Raw genomic sequence first — 13,573 nt, forward strand, 5'->3', positions numbered from 1 at the left:
GTCTGCTGACTACACAGGATTCCCTTGGAAACGAGATATTGCAATGTTTTTTTTTCTGATTAGTTAAATTTAAATTAATAAAAAGTGATTGATAATAACAAGTTGTGAAACCCATAGACCACAAAGGCATCATCTAGGCTTACTATAATATTATTATTATTATTATTATTATTATTATTATTTATATCTTAGCAGACGCCCTTATCCAGGGCGACTTACAATCGTAAGCAAATACATTTCAAGAATCACAGTACAAGTAATAATACAATTAAGAGCAAGAATATAGTTTGCTGTTAGTTGCGTAGAATTCAAATAAATTCAAACACAGAACACAGAGCACAGAAAGTTGGCCATCTTGACAGACGTCGAGCCTGAAGGGAGCTAAATACAAGCCTTACATCGGGATAAACAAATGGATTAGAAGGTCCTTGGATCGGTCACCTTCAACTTTATATTAACTTGTTGATGTTTCTACCGGGACAGTGTTTGGCGACTTGGATTAAGTACAGGACCTACAAACTGAGTTTTATAGGCCTGAGGCCCAAGTGATTTCCATTACACGAGAGTAGATGTTAAAACTTCATGCTGATTTGAACTCGGCTCTCGCCAAGATAAGCACCAACTAAGACGTAGCTTTACACTAAACTAATGTGATCCATATGTGTCTCCATCCATTTACGTTTCCTTCCATATGATGATGTAGATATCCTTCTGTCTGGTGTTAATGGCTGAAGTGTAATGCTGGCTCCAGGGATCAGCTTATTTGCCTCCCTGGCGCATCAGCACACACAACGGCTGTGATGTTGGCTCCGGGGATCAACCACAGTGCGGCCTCCCCAGTGCATCAGCATGACAACCGTCTGGATTGAGCTAAGTAGGGTACATCTCTGGGGTTTTCAAGTGGGCACCTTCCATCCTCAGTGTTTCGTCGACTAGCCCACGACACCTCAAGAGGGCTCGACGGTGATTCTGGCGTCCCAGCATCACCCCCCTCCGTCCCCCACTCAGCTCAGCCCAGCTTACTTACCTGTACATCAGCGTTTCTTTCTTTCTATTGTGCTTGAGATCCCCAGCCAGAATCTTTCCGTCTCAAACACAGCCAGTTGCTGCTCCTCTCTGCTGCTTCAGATAAGTTCTTCACTGTGCGACGCAACTCTTGGCCACTGAATCCGACGTCTCTGAGAAACCGGGTTGTAGAGTGTGCCACAAATCCTCGACAACCCACTTGCTCTGGGTAAACCCGAAATCTCCATCCTCGCTGTTCCGCTTCAGTGGCTAGTTGAGCATACCGTTTCTTCCTCTCATACGCCTCATCTACAGCATCCTCCCATGGCACTGTTAACTCTACCAGGTGAACAAGGCGTGCTGATCCAGACCACAAGACAATATCTGGTCGAAGGTTAGTGGTGGCAATCTCAGGTGGAAAAATAAGCCGTTGACCAACATCTGCCAGCATTTTCCAGTCTCTAGCAGCTTCCAGTTGTCCTGGGCGAGGATTGGTTTTAACACCTTTTCTTGGTGGTTGCTCGCCTGGGCGGAGGAATGTTGTCTTTTGTGTGTAATGTTTTGATGGAACAGGTGACAACTTATTGGTCATGTTACGCTTGTCTTCCAATGCTAAGGCCAAACATCGCAGCACCTGGTCATGGCGCCAAGTAAACCGTCCTTGGCTAAGAGCCACCTTACATCCTGTCAAAATGTGCCTTAATGTTGCAGGTGATGAACACAAAGGACATGAGGGATCCTCTCCTACCCAGAGGTTTAGGTTCTGTGGTGATGGGAGAACATCATATGTTGACCTGATGAGGAAACTGATCCTGCTCTGTTCCATTGACCATAGGTCTTGCCAGCCAATCTTGCGTTGTTCCACACTCTCCCATCTCATCCATTCTCCCTGCTTGGCCTGGGAAATGGCCTTTATACACCTCATCCTCTCCTCCTGCTTTTGCACCTCGTTGACTACCAGCTTCCTCCTTTGAGCTGGGGCTGCCTTGTGCCATGTAGGAGGAGTTGAACTGAAACCAAGACCCCCTCTTCCATGCTGAACTTGCCCCATGATATCACCAATTCGAAGGGCAGCCTTTGCATCTTCCACAGCTTTCTTTGCCGCCCACTTTCTTCCAGTTTTCAACACAGGTGCTGCCTCCCTTACGCATTTATCGCGTGACTCTACTAATGTCATTTCCAGTCTGACCTTGGCGCACTTAAACTCTTCGGTTAGAGCAGAGACTGGTAGCTGCAGTATTCCTTTACCATAAAGTCCCACTCTGCTGAGGCAGCGTGGAACTCCCAACCATTTCCTGATGTATGAACTGATTAAAGCTTCCAGCTTCTCTACTGTTGTCAAAGAAACCTCGTACACAGTCAGTGGCCACAGCAACCTCGGCAGTAGACCAAACTGAAAGCACCAGAGTTTTAGTTTACCTGGTAGAGCGCAGCTGTCTATGCTCTTCAACCCTTCCACTGCTTGTTGTCTAACTTCTCCCACACGAACTGTGTCCTTTAGATCCCCGTCGTACCATCTCCCAAGACTCTTCACTGGCTTCTCAGACACTGTTGGTATTGCCTCACCATTAATGAAGAATGTTTTATCTACTACTTTGCCTTTAATTATAGAGATGCTCCTTGATTTAGTGGGCTTGAATTGCATTCGTGCCCATTCAATGTTATTGGTTAATTTGCCCAATAATCGATTAGTGCAGGCTACTGTTGTAGTCATGGTTGTCATGTCATCCATGTATGCTCGAATTGGTGGTAGTCGCATTCCAGAAGCCAAGCGCTCTCCTCCTACTACCCATTTTGATGCCCTAATGATTACTTCCATTGCCATGGTAAAAGCCAGTGGAGAAATGGTGCATCCTGCCATTATTCCAACCTCTAGGCATTGCCATGTAGTGCTGAATTCTGAAGTTGAAAAACTGAATTGCAAATCTCCAAAATAGGCTTTCACTAAATTTGTTATTGTCATCGGTACACTGAAAAAATCAAATGCTGCCCAAAGTAGTTCATGTGGCACTGAACCATATGCATTAGCCAAATCCAGGAATGTCACATGGAGCTCCTTCCTCTCCTTTTTAGCTGATTGAATTTGTTGCCAGATCACACTGATGTGTTCTAAGCAACCTGGGAAACCTGGAATGCCCGCTTTTTGTATTGAAGTGTCAATGAAGCAGTTCTTTAATAGGTAAGCTGACAATCTCTGAGCAATAATGCTGAAGAAAATCTTGCCTTCTACGTTTAATAGGGAAATGGGACGAAACTGACTGATGCTTGTAGAATCTTTTTCTTTAGGTATAAAGACTCCACCTGCTCGGCGCCATGCTCTTGGTACAACCTGTTTTTCCCATGCCACTTTCATCAATTTCCACAGAATTCGTAGAACTCCTGAAGCACTCTTGTACACTCTGTACGGAACTCCATTAGGCCCTGGAGATGATGAAGCCCTTGCTTTTTTCACAGCTTGCTCTATTTCTTTCCACTTAGGTGCACAGTCCTCCATTTAGTATTCTGGTGGATTGATAGGTGGGATGTCTGACGGAATTGACATAGGCTCCTGCCTTTTTGAATCTGTATGTGTTTCCTCCAAATATCTCTCCAGCTCAACCTTAGATGCTTTTAGTGTGCCATTCTTCTCACTGGTGAATAACTTCTTTACAAATTTGAATGGGTCTTTATAAAAGTTAGCTCTCGCACGCTCCTTCTTTTTGTAGCGTTTCCGTAGGCGCTCAGCTCTGCGCAATGTTGCAAGCTTATCTTTTATGACCCTTTGTAAGAGATTGAGTCCCTCCTTCTGACTTTGTTCTGCTCTTCTCCATTGGTTCCTCAGCTGTCTCCTTTCTCTAACTAAGCGTTCAATCTCCTGCTGCCGTCTAGACTTAGTTTGTACTTTTTCCTTCCTTTTTTCAAGTCCAAACCTCTCACTTCCATATGCGTAGATGATGTCCCCAAATTTATCCAGCTTCTTTTCAACTGTTCCACTTAATCTTTCCAATGCAACGCAGAGATCTGTGTTTACTGTGTCCCATGCAGTTTTCTCACAAGCTCTTGGCCATTTAACTCCAGGCTTGTGCCCGTTGAGGTTCTTTTCTCTCTTATGCTGGTTTGTATGACCGGGTTCACAAGGATCATTAGGTTCATCACTAACTGTGTCCACGCAAGTCCTCCTCACATCTATGACAGGGGTGCTGATATCCTGCGAACTGTGGTTTGCTTCCTGTCGCTGGATTTCATTCGACTGACTTGACTGACTTCGTAAGAAGTACTGATCAATGCGAGGCCCTTGTCCCTTCTCCCTCAAGCATTTCATTCTCCCTTGATGAATCTTCAAACCCCTGACCGTTGTCGCCTTGCTCCAGCCGCAGACACAAACCTGGAGTTCCATGTCTTTGTTAACTGCAGATCTTGAACTAGTCTTTTGTGAAGTACTCTCCATACTCATATCCGTTTCCATTCCTAAGTCGTTAACCGTGTTGTCCAACGTTGAGTCATCTTCCGCCCCCGCTCTCGCAGACTCTAGGGGTATTTTTCTCTTTAATTTCTTAGAAGCCATGGGCGGGTGTCTCCAGCATCCTGTAAACACAGAGCTGGATACTGCCGACAAGGGTAGCTAACCCTTACCAGCCCCAATGGGGTCTCTTTCCTCCTGTCAGCTGTCTCTCCAGGCTGTCACAAGGTCTATCCCCTATACTGGAACTATCGTTTTATCAACCTGCTGCTTATTGTCTGGGACTGTTGTGGTAATATATTGTGTGGAGTTGAATAATTGTAATAATAATAATATCCCCCTGAAGTCACAAGTAGCCTGCTAACAATGTTTAATCAATGGTTTTACTTGGTGCACAGTTTTAGGTGTTTTTAGAATAGGTTTTGTATTGAAATACCATTCAAGGTCATTTTGAAAGGGGGGATTTTACAAATTGTCTTATAAAAATAAGTTGTAAAGGTATGTGGTGTAGCAGGAGTGGCAAGAAGTAGACAGACTAAGTACAAAATAATGAGGGATTTATTCAGCCTCAGTTGAAATGAACAGCAAAACAAAAATAGGCAAATTTGTCACAAAAAATGACAATAGAAATATACAACAAAAAATAAATAAAAAGCAAATCAAAATAAACAAGGCACTATGCCTAGTGGACCCAGAGGACTGTTTTGACCTGAAAAAAGAAACAAGGACCAGGGGTCACAAATGGAGATTAGATAAAGGGGCATTCAGAACAGAAAATAGGAGGCACTTTTTTACACAGAGAATTGTGAGGGAACCAACTCCCCAGTAATGTTGTTGAAGCTGACACCCTGGGATCCTTCAAGAAGCTGCTTGATGAGATTCTGGGATCAATAAACTACTAACAACCAAACGAGCAAGATGGGCTGAATGGCCTCCTCTCGTTTGTAAACTTTCTTATGTTCTAGTATTCAGTATACTTAAACTATACTTTTTGTTATTTTCTAGACAGACATTTTTCAAAGCACACTGCTACTAACTCACACAGCTATATACAGCCAACCTCTCTCTGAAATGAGCTACTGCTAGCTATATACACCTTCTGGCCCCATAACTCCTCCCCTGGGCTAAACCTTTCAATAACCTGAAATAAAGTTTAATTTAGAATTCACATTAACTTATTTTAACCAACAGTATTGTCACAGCACAATATCCATGTATCAATTATCAAATCAGTTTCCCATTTAATATGTTCCCCATATACATGTATTGTGCATGTCCACGTCTATATCAGGATACGTACTGTGCGCGCACGCCCCTACTGTGGCTGCCCTCTGCTGCTTCGGAAAGCGCAGACACATTTCATGATATGGTAAGTACGGTTTTAAAATAATTAACCCAAATTGACTGGTAATAGTAAAGAAATATATATATATATATATAAAAACTCTTAAATAACAACTTGCTAGTGCTTGAATATATCCATTGCTCAGAATATGTGCACCTACTCTGCACAATGGACATGAGCAAGCACCGCGTGCAAGGAAAGAAAGAAAAACATTTTTAAAACCGGATTTGTTTCACTCCGTCACATAAGTTGCATTCAATTGTCTCAAATTTCCTGTAGAAAAGAAATCCTTATTTTACTTAACTGTGGTTCCTGTAAACTAATTGGTAATGTCCGGGTGGTCAGTCGAATTCCAAAACAACCTGTGGGCAAAGGGTTATTGTGACACTGACAGAGACAGAATGATTCTTGGTGATAAATCTCCCTCCTGACCTGTGAGTGTGCTGGACTGGATGGCCAGACAATTCATTCCCATGGTTAGGCGGAACCAGGCCTTCTAGAAAGGGGGCGGAGCTACGGTACACTAAATCATTGACCAGGAAGGGAAACTATGTGGCAGTCGCGGATTGGAGGAGCGGTTGCACTCGGTAACCAAGGGGTCATGATTAACGGTACAAAAGGGGAAGTAGTGAAGTGATCTGTGACTTTGAATGGTTAAGGAAACCCGTTTTGTTAAAATTACTTTTGTTTGTTTGTCGTGTCTAAAGAATTGCTTGTTTGTTATTAGACGGCTAACATGATCCGGAGATGTCACCAAAGGCCAGCACTTACCCGGACATCACTGCACCATTGTTCACAAATAAGTGCACCACGAGCACTATAGCACTCACTGTGGACTTGTGTTCACACTGTGATTGTGTTTTGTGTTACGTGTGGGTGTATAAGATTGGGACTATTACGGGACCAACCCATGGATTAGAACGGAGCAATACACGTCGCTGTATTGCCTGTTGTCATTATTTACTGTCTTGTCATCAGACCATTAGAATATATGAATAAAACATCATTGCACCTGGATTATTGTTTGTCTGTTTATTAATCACCACAGCACTCCTGCACCTGCACACTGTTAACCACTTTGCCACAGTTATAAAGAATTATAAAAACTTATGCTTACCTGGAATTAACAGTATTAGACCCTGACAAACCAGCTACCATCAAAACAAGAAAAACTGAAGGACATCAAGAAATAAAGTGGAATTCTGAACCTCTTTAGACATGCTTTTTCCCAGCAGTAAATATGGATAATGACCAGCTTTTTTTTTTTTTTTTTATTACGTTACTGAACTAATATTTACTCTTGGCAGTACACCATTAGTTAGGTTCACAAAGGTTACACAGATTGCAAACGCAAAGTCGACAATGCATTTAAGACACTTGCATGTTTTAATTAATAATATTTAAATCATATAAATTGTATGCATCATTTGCGTGCATATGAGCCTTGCATATCTTCTACAGTGATGCAGATTGATACATGACGTACTCGTAAACAATGAAATGAATGTGGTTTATTTTATTTTTTTTGAGACTTGCACCAAGTGACTGCGGGAATGCTTTATGTATTTTTGAGGAGCGCTGCGGATTCGCTGACGGAGTCTGTTGGAAGGCGTGGGCGTGGTTTAAGGACTGGCTCGCTAGCCTGGATTATCTCTGCTTTCTGAGCTGGAGGATACCGGAAATGTGAGAGCTTCTATGGATTGGCCTGAAGGGGGCAGACTCGGGACAGCTGCAAAAGATAGGATATTTAAGACCTTTCATCACCTTTAGGCTTTCCACCACATAATATAAAATGTATGAGTCTTGTTTAATTGTAGAAGTGGCTGAAAAATATTTCCAAATATCTATTAATCACGACACACGGAAAATAATAAAGAAAAAATACCATTTAATAAATATTAATATTGCGATAGGTAATGTTTTCATACAGGAAGGGCCTGGTTTGTAGAGAGAGAGACATCTTTAAAGTGGAAATCAAAGAGAGAAGATGCAGTTTCTTAGGCAGAAAAGAGACTAGATTTGCAGCAGTAATCAGCAATAAAATAGATTTTTTTGTGAATTGAGAATTGCAGAATTTTATATTATTGAATTTCTACTTTGTAATGTAATAACTATACTTGTGTAGAAATGAAATTGCAAAGATAATAAGATAATGTATTCACAAAAAAAAGTTATTTTTATATAATTATTTATTTCTTAGCAGACACCCTTATCCAGGGCGACTTACAATTGTTACAAGATATCACATTATTTTTTACATACAATTACCCATTTATACAGTTGGTTTTTTACTGGAGCAATCTAGGTAAAGTACCTTGCTCAAGGGTACAGCAGCAGTGTCCCCACTGGGGATTGAACCCACGACCCTCCGTTCAAGAGTCCAGAGCCCTAACCACTACTCCACACTGCTTAATTCAGCAATCCTTTAAAAGTAAAAGATTGCTGAATTGAAAATAAAAATCCCAGAGCTTCCCCGTAGCTTGGAAGTTGGAAGTTATTCACAATATTTCCATACTGTCCCAGGTTAAGGACTTAAACATCTGTTCACCTTATTTATACAGCTCTTAATTACTCACTTCTACAATGGTTTGCACCTTGTAAGAAGTGGTGGAAGGTTTTTGGAGGGTCAGCAATTGCCCAAGTGCAAGGCAAAATCCTTACATCTCATTGTAATGTTTGCTCCCTCTTAGTATTGCAGATCCCCACCCAATGTTATGCTCTTTTCTTCATTTGAATGCATTTCAATATCATTTAAATGGATTATGATGGCAAAGTGCTAATTTGATAGCGGGTGCAGAACGGCAGGTGAAAACCATTCTCTACATACGCCACATTCTTAGTGACTACAGTCCCACTTTACTCCAGATAAACACGGTTTTTGGCAGCAATATGGGTGTTTTGCAGCCGAAAATTATTTTACACGTATCCTTACATCGGCCCTTGTATACTTACACCCATAACCATTTTCTAGCAACAGATTAGAAAATATCTATTCCCATGTACCACTCCCAATTGTCTTTTTAACAGTATATCCTGTATGTCTTACTGAATGGTAACAAACACTGTGAACAGTATTGTCAATTTTACATGGTTTTGTATAAAATGCTTTTTTTTCTGAAAAGAACAGTATTGTGTAATATCAGTGACAGGGAAGCATACTTTATCTATTTTTGGTATTTATGTCTGAATATATAAAAGAAAAATGTGTTAAAATACTAGATACTTATCCCAGACCTAGTGCATTTGTAGCCTTAATGGATAAAAAAAATAAATAAAAAATAGCCCTGTTAAAGAAAATACAAGACAAAAACCACACAGACATAAATTGCAAAATGTGAAGTAATTCTATGAGTTGCCACAAGGTGGCACTCCAGCAATCAACACTATTTGTGAGATGAATGCAGTCATCCCTATCGCTTGCTGAATGAGATCTGACTGTCCTGTGAGTCTTTAAACGGTACTCTTTTCCTCCAAATGGTAAGCCATGAATGACTCTCAGAGTTGCTTTATACTGCATATAATGGTCCTAGTCTCTGCTGACTCTATTCTAGCTCACTGTTTGATCTTGACTTTCACAGTCACCAGTATAGAAAAAAAAAGAATCAGTACAAGGCTTTAGCCAGCCATGAAGTCACAGAGGCACTACTTGCTGTAATTGACCAGGAATGGAAATGATGTGGCAGCCACGGATTGGAGGAGCGGTTGCACTTGTTAACCAAGGGGCCATGATTAACGGTACAAAAGGGGACGTAGCGAAGTGATCTGTTCATTTGAATGGTTAATGAAACCTTTATTGTTATCATGAGTGTTGTGTGTGTTTGTCATGTCTAAAGAATTGGTTGTATGATGTTATTAGAGAGCTAACACGATCTGGAGCTGTTGCCAAAGGCCAGCACTTGCCCGGACATCACTGGACTACTGTTTGCAATTAACTGTATTTACACCACGAGCACTATCGCTCACTGTGGACTTGTGATTGTGTTTTGTGTTACGTGTGGGTGTTTAACTAAGATCGGGACTATTATTACGGGACCAACACGTAGATTAGAACGGAGCAATACACGCAGCTGTATTGGCTGTTGTCATTATTATTTACTGTCTTTTGTCATCAGACCATTAGAATATAAAAATAAAACATCATTGCACCTGGGTTATCATTCTGTCTGTCTATTAATCACCGCAGCACTCCTGCACCTGCACACTGTTAACCACTTTGCCACAGTTATAAAGAATTTCTAAAAATGTATGCCTACCTGGAATTAACAGTATTAGACCCTGACAAACCAGCTACCATCAAAACAAGAAAAACTGAAAGACATACAAAAATGAAGTTGAATTTTGAACCTCTTTAGACATGCTTTTTCCCGGCAGTAAATACGGATAATGACCAGCTTTGTTTTTTTTGTTTTTTTTTTTTGTTTTTTTTGAGAGATTACATTACTGAACTAATATTTACTCTTGGCAGTAAACCATCAGTTATCTTCACAAAGGTTACACAGATTGCAAACACGAAGTCGACTGAATTCATTTGAGACACTTCTTGCATGTTTTAATTCAATAATATTTTTAAAGCATATGAAATGTATGAAAATCATTTGCGTGCGTATGAGCTTTGCATGTCTTCTACAGTGATGCAGATAGATACATGACGTACTCGTAAACAATTAAATGAATGCCTTTTTGTTTCTTTTGCAAGGTGGTCTTTTAAGATTTACACAAAGTGACTGAGGGAATGCTTCATGTATTTTTTTGAGGAGCGCTGCGGATTCGCTGACGGAGTCTGTTGGAAGGCGTCGGCGTGGTTTAAGGACTGGCTCGCTAGCCTGGATTATCTCTGCTTTCTGAGTTGGAGGATACCGGAAATGTGAGAGCTTCTATGGATTGGCTTGAAGGGAGCAGGCTCGGGACAGCTGCAAAAGATAGGATATTTAAGACCTTTCATCACCTTTAGGCTTTCCACAACATAATATAAAATGTATGAGTCTTGTTTAATTGTAGAAGTGGCTGAAAAAATATTTCCAAATATCTATTAATCACGACACACAGAAAAGAATAAAGAAAAAATACCATGGCAGGGTGGAGAAGGAGCGGGCTCTGGAGGCAGGGGAGCGTAGAGGAGGTACAGCCAGTCTTCTAGTGCAGGAGATAAGAGTGCAGGAGATAATTAATATTGAGATAGGTAATGTTTTCATACAGGAAGGGCCTGGTTTGCAGAGAGAGAGAGAGAGAGAGAGAGAGAGAGAGAGAGAGAGAGAGAGAGAGAGAGAGAGAGAGACTTCTTTAAAGTGGAAATCAAAGAGAGAAGATGTAGTTTCTTAGCCAGAAAAGGGACTAGATTTTCAGCAGTAATCAGCAATAAAATAGATTTTTTGTGAATTGAGAATCGTGGAATTTGATATTATTGAATTTCTACTGTGTAATGTAATAACTATGCTTGTGTAGAAATGAAATTGCAAAGATAATAAGATAATATATTCACAAAAAAAGTTTTTGAAAATAAAAGATTGCTAAAGTGAAAATTAAAATCCCAGAGCTTCCCCGTAGCTTGGAAGTTGGAAGTTATTCACAATATTTCCATACTGTCCCAGGTTAAGGACTTAAACATCTGTTCACCTTATTTATACAGCTCTTAATTACTCACTTCTACAATGGTTTGCACCTTGTAAGAGGTGGTGAAATGTTTTTGGAGGGTCAGCAATTGCCCAAGTGCAAGGCAAAATCCTTACATCTCATTGTAATGTTTGCTCCCTCTTAGTATTGCAGATCCCCACCCAATGTTATGCTCTTTTCTTCTTTTGAATGCATTTCAATATCATTTAAATGGATTAATGATGGCAAAGTGCTAATTTGATAGCGGGTGCAGAGCGGCAGGTGAAAACCATTCTCTACATACGCCACATTCTTAGTGACCACTACAGTCCCACTTTACTCCAGATAAACACGATTTTTGGCAGCAATATGGGTGTTTTGCAGCCGAAAATTATTTTACACGTATCCTTACATCGGCCCTTGTATACTTACACCCATAACCATTTTCTAGCAACAGATTAGAAAATATCTATTCCCATGTTCCACTCCCAATTGTCTTTTTTAACAGTATATCCTGTATGTCTTACTGAATGGTAACAAACACTGTAAACAGTATTGTCAATTTTATGTGGTTTTGTATAAAATGCTTTTTTTTTCTAAAAAGAACAGTATTGTGTAATATCAGTGACAGGGAAGCATACTTTATCTATTTTTGGTATTTATATCTGAATATATTTAAAGCAAAAGGTGTTAAAATACTAGATACTTATCCCAGACCTAGTGCATTTGTAGCCTTAATGGACTAAACAAAAAAAAAAAAAAAAACGACAAGAAAAACCACAGACATAAATTGCAAAATGTGAAGTAATTCTATGACTTGCCACAAGGTGGCACTCCAGCAATCAACACTGTATTTGTGAGATGAATGCAGAGTCATCCCTATCGCTTGCTGAATGAGATCTGACTGTCCTGTGAGTCTTTAAACGGTACTCTTTTCCTCCAGATGGTAAGCCATGAATGACTCTCAGAGTTGCTTTATACTGCATATAATGGTCCTAGTCTCTGCTGACTTTATTCTAGCTCACTGTTTGATCTTGACTTTCACAGTCAGCAGTATAGAAAAAAAAAACAGAATCAGTACAAGGCCATAGCCAGCCATGAAAAGTCACAAAGGCACTACTTGCTGTAGTCTGCAATGACAGTAAAGACTTTGAAGAGATATCAGCGGGACTTGGGGATTAATGTGCGCACACAACGAGGGATGAAATGTGTTTTTATTTGCGGCAAATCAACGTGTAAAAGACCTAAATATTTAATTACTAGTATGATTTTAACTGAGGCCTGTGCCTCGGGTGCCTCATAGCTGGCTACAGCCTTGCAGTATCATTGTAAATGCATTCAACACAAATGGACGCTACCTCTATAAAACTTTTCCATAGTAAAATAAGTTATAGCATGATAAAGCATGGGTAAGTATTGTAAAGCCCAGAAAGGTATGGCAAATCTTATGAAAAAAAGAGACATGGCAAAACATGGTTCTGTAAATGTATGGTATAACCATGGGGAAAGCATGGGAAGACTGCAAAATTACTGTGCAAGTGTACCATGGTAAACATTTATAAGGGTAAGGGTAAATTTACTTACTTCACACCCTACTTTTTGGAATAGAATAATTATTCAGCTGAATATTAATACAGGGTCAGGTTTGTATTTTCTAAAAACAATTCTGCCAACCTAGCGTTTCCCCCAGTTGATCTGAAAATCTTAACAGTTAGCCAGTGAAATTACAAGCTAGGTCTATGTATTCTAAATTTCATCATTTAAACCTTGCAAGCCGAACAAAACAAAAAACAGTAATACATTTTTAAAGATGTGATAGATGACATTATGAGTTTTCCATTTGTTTAGCACTGTACAGTATTGTTTTTGTGTATATACTCTGCACAAAAATATCAATACAGGGGAAGAGCTTTAAACCTCATGTGAAAAGTAAGGAAGCCACATAAAGAACTTTTCAGTTGATTTACTTAATTGATGCAGGAAAAGATTCAAGTAAATGGGGGGGGGGGCTTGATTGTAGTCTTTAAAATATTAAAAGGAGCTGACAAAGTTCATCCTAAGCAATATCTTAAGCACAGCACAGAAGCCAACAGAGGACATAGTTGGGGGAAAAAAAGTGGGTAGGAGACACCTTTTCACATAGTGGTGAGGGGATGGAATGGGTTACCTAGTCATTTTGTCGATTCTGAATCACT

The sequence above is a fragment of the Acipenser ruthenus genome, chromosome 1 (assembly GCF_902713425.1).
Source record: "Acipenser ruthenus chromosome 1, fAciRut3.2 maternal haplotype, whole genome shotgun sequence".
In the NCBI taxonomy this organism is placed as follows: domain Eukaryota; kingdom Metazoa; phylum Chordata; class Actinopteri; order Acipenseriformes; family Acipenseridae; genus Acipenser; species Acipenser ruthenus.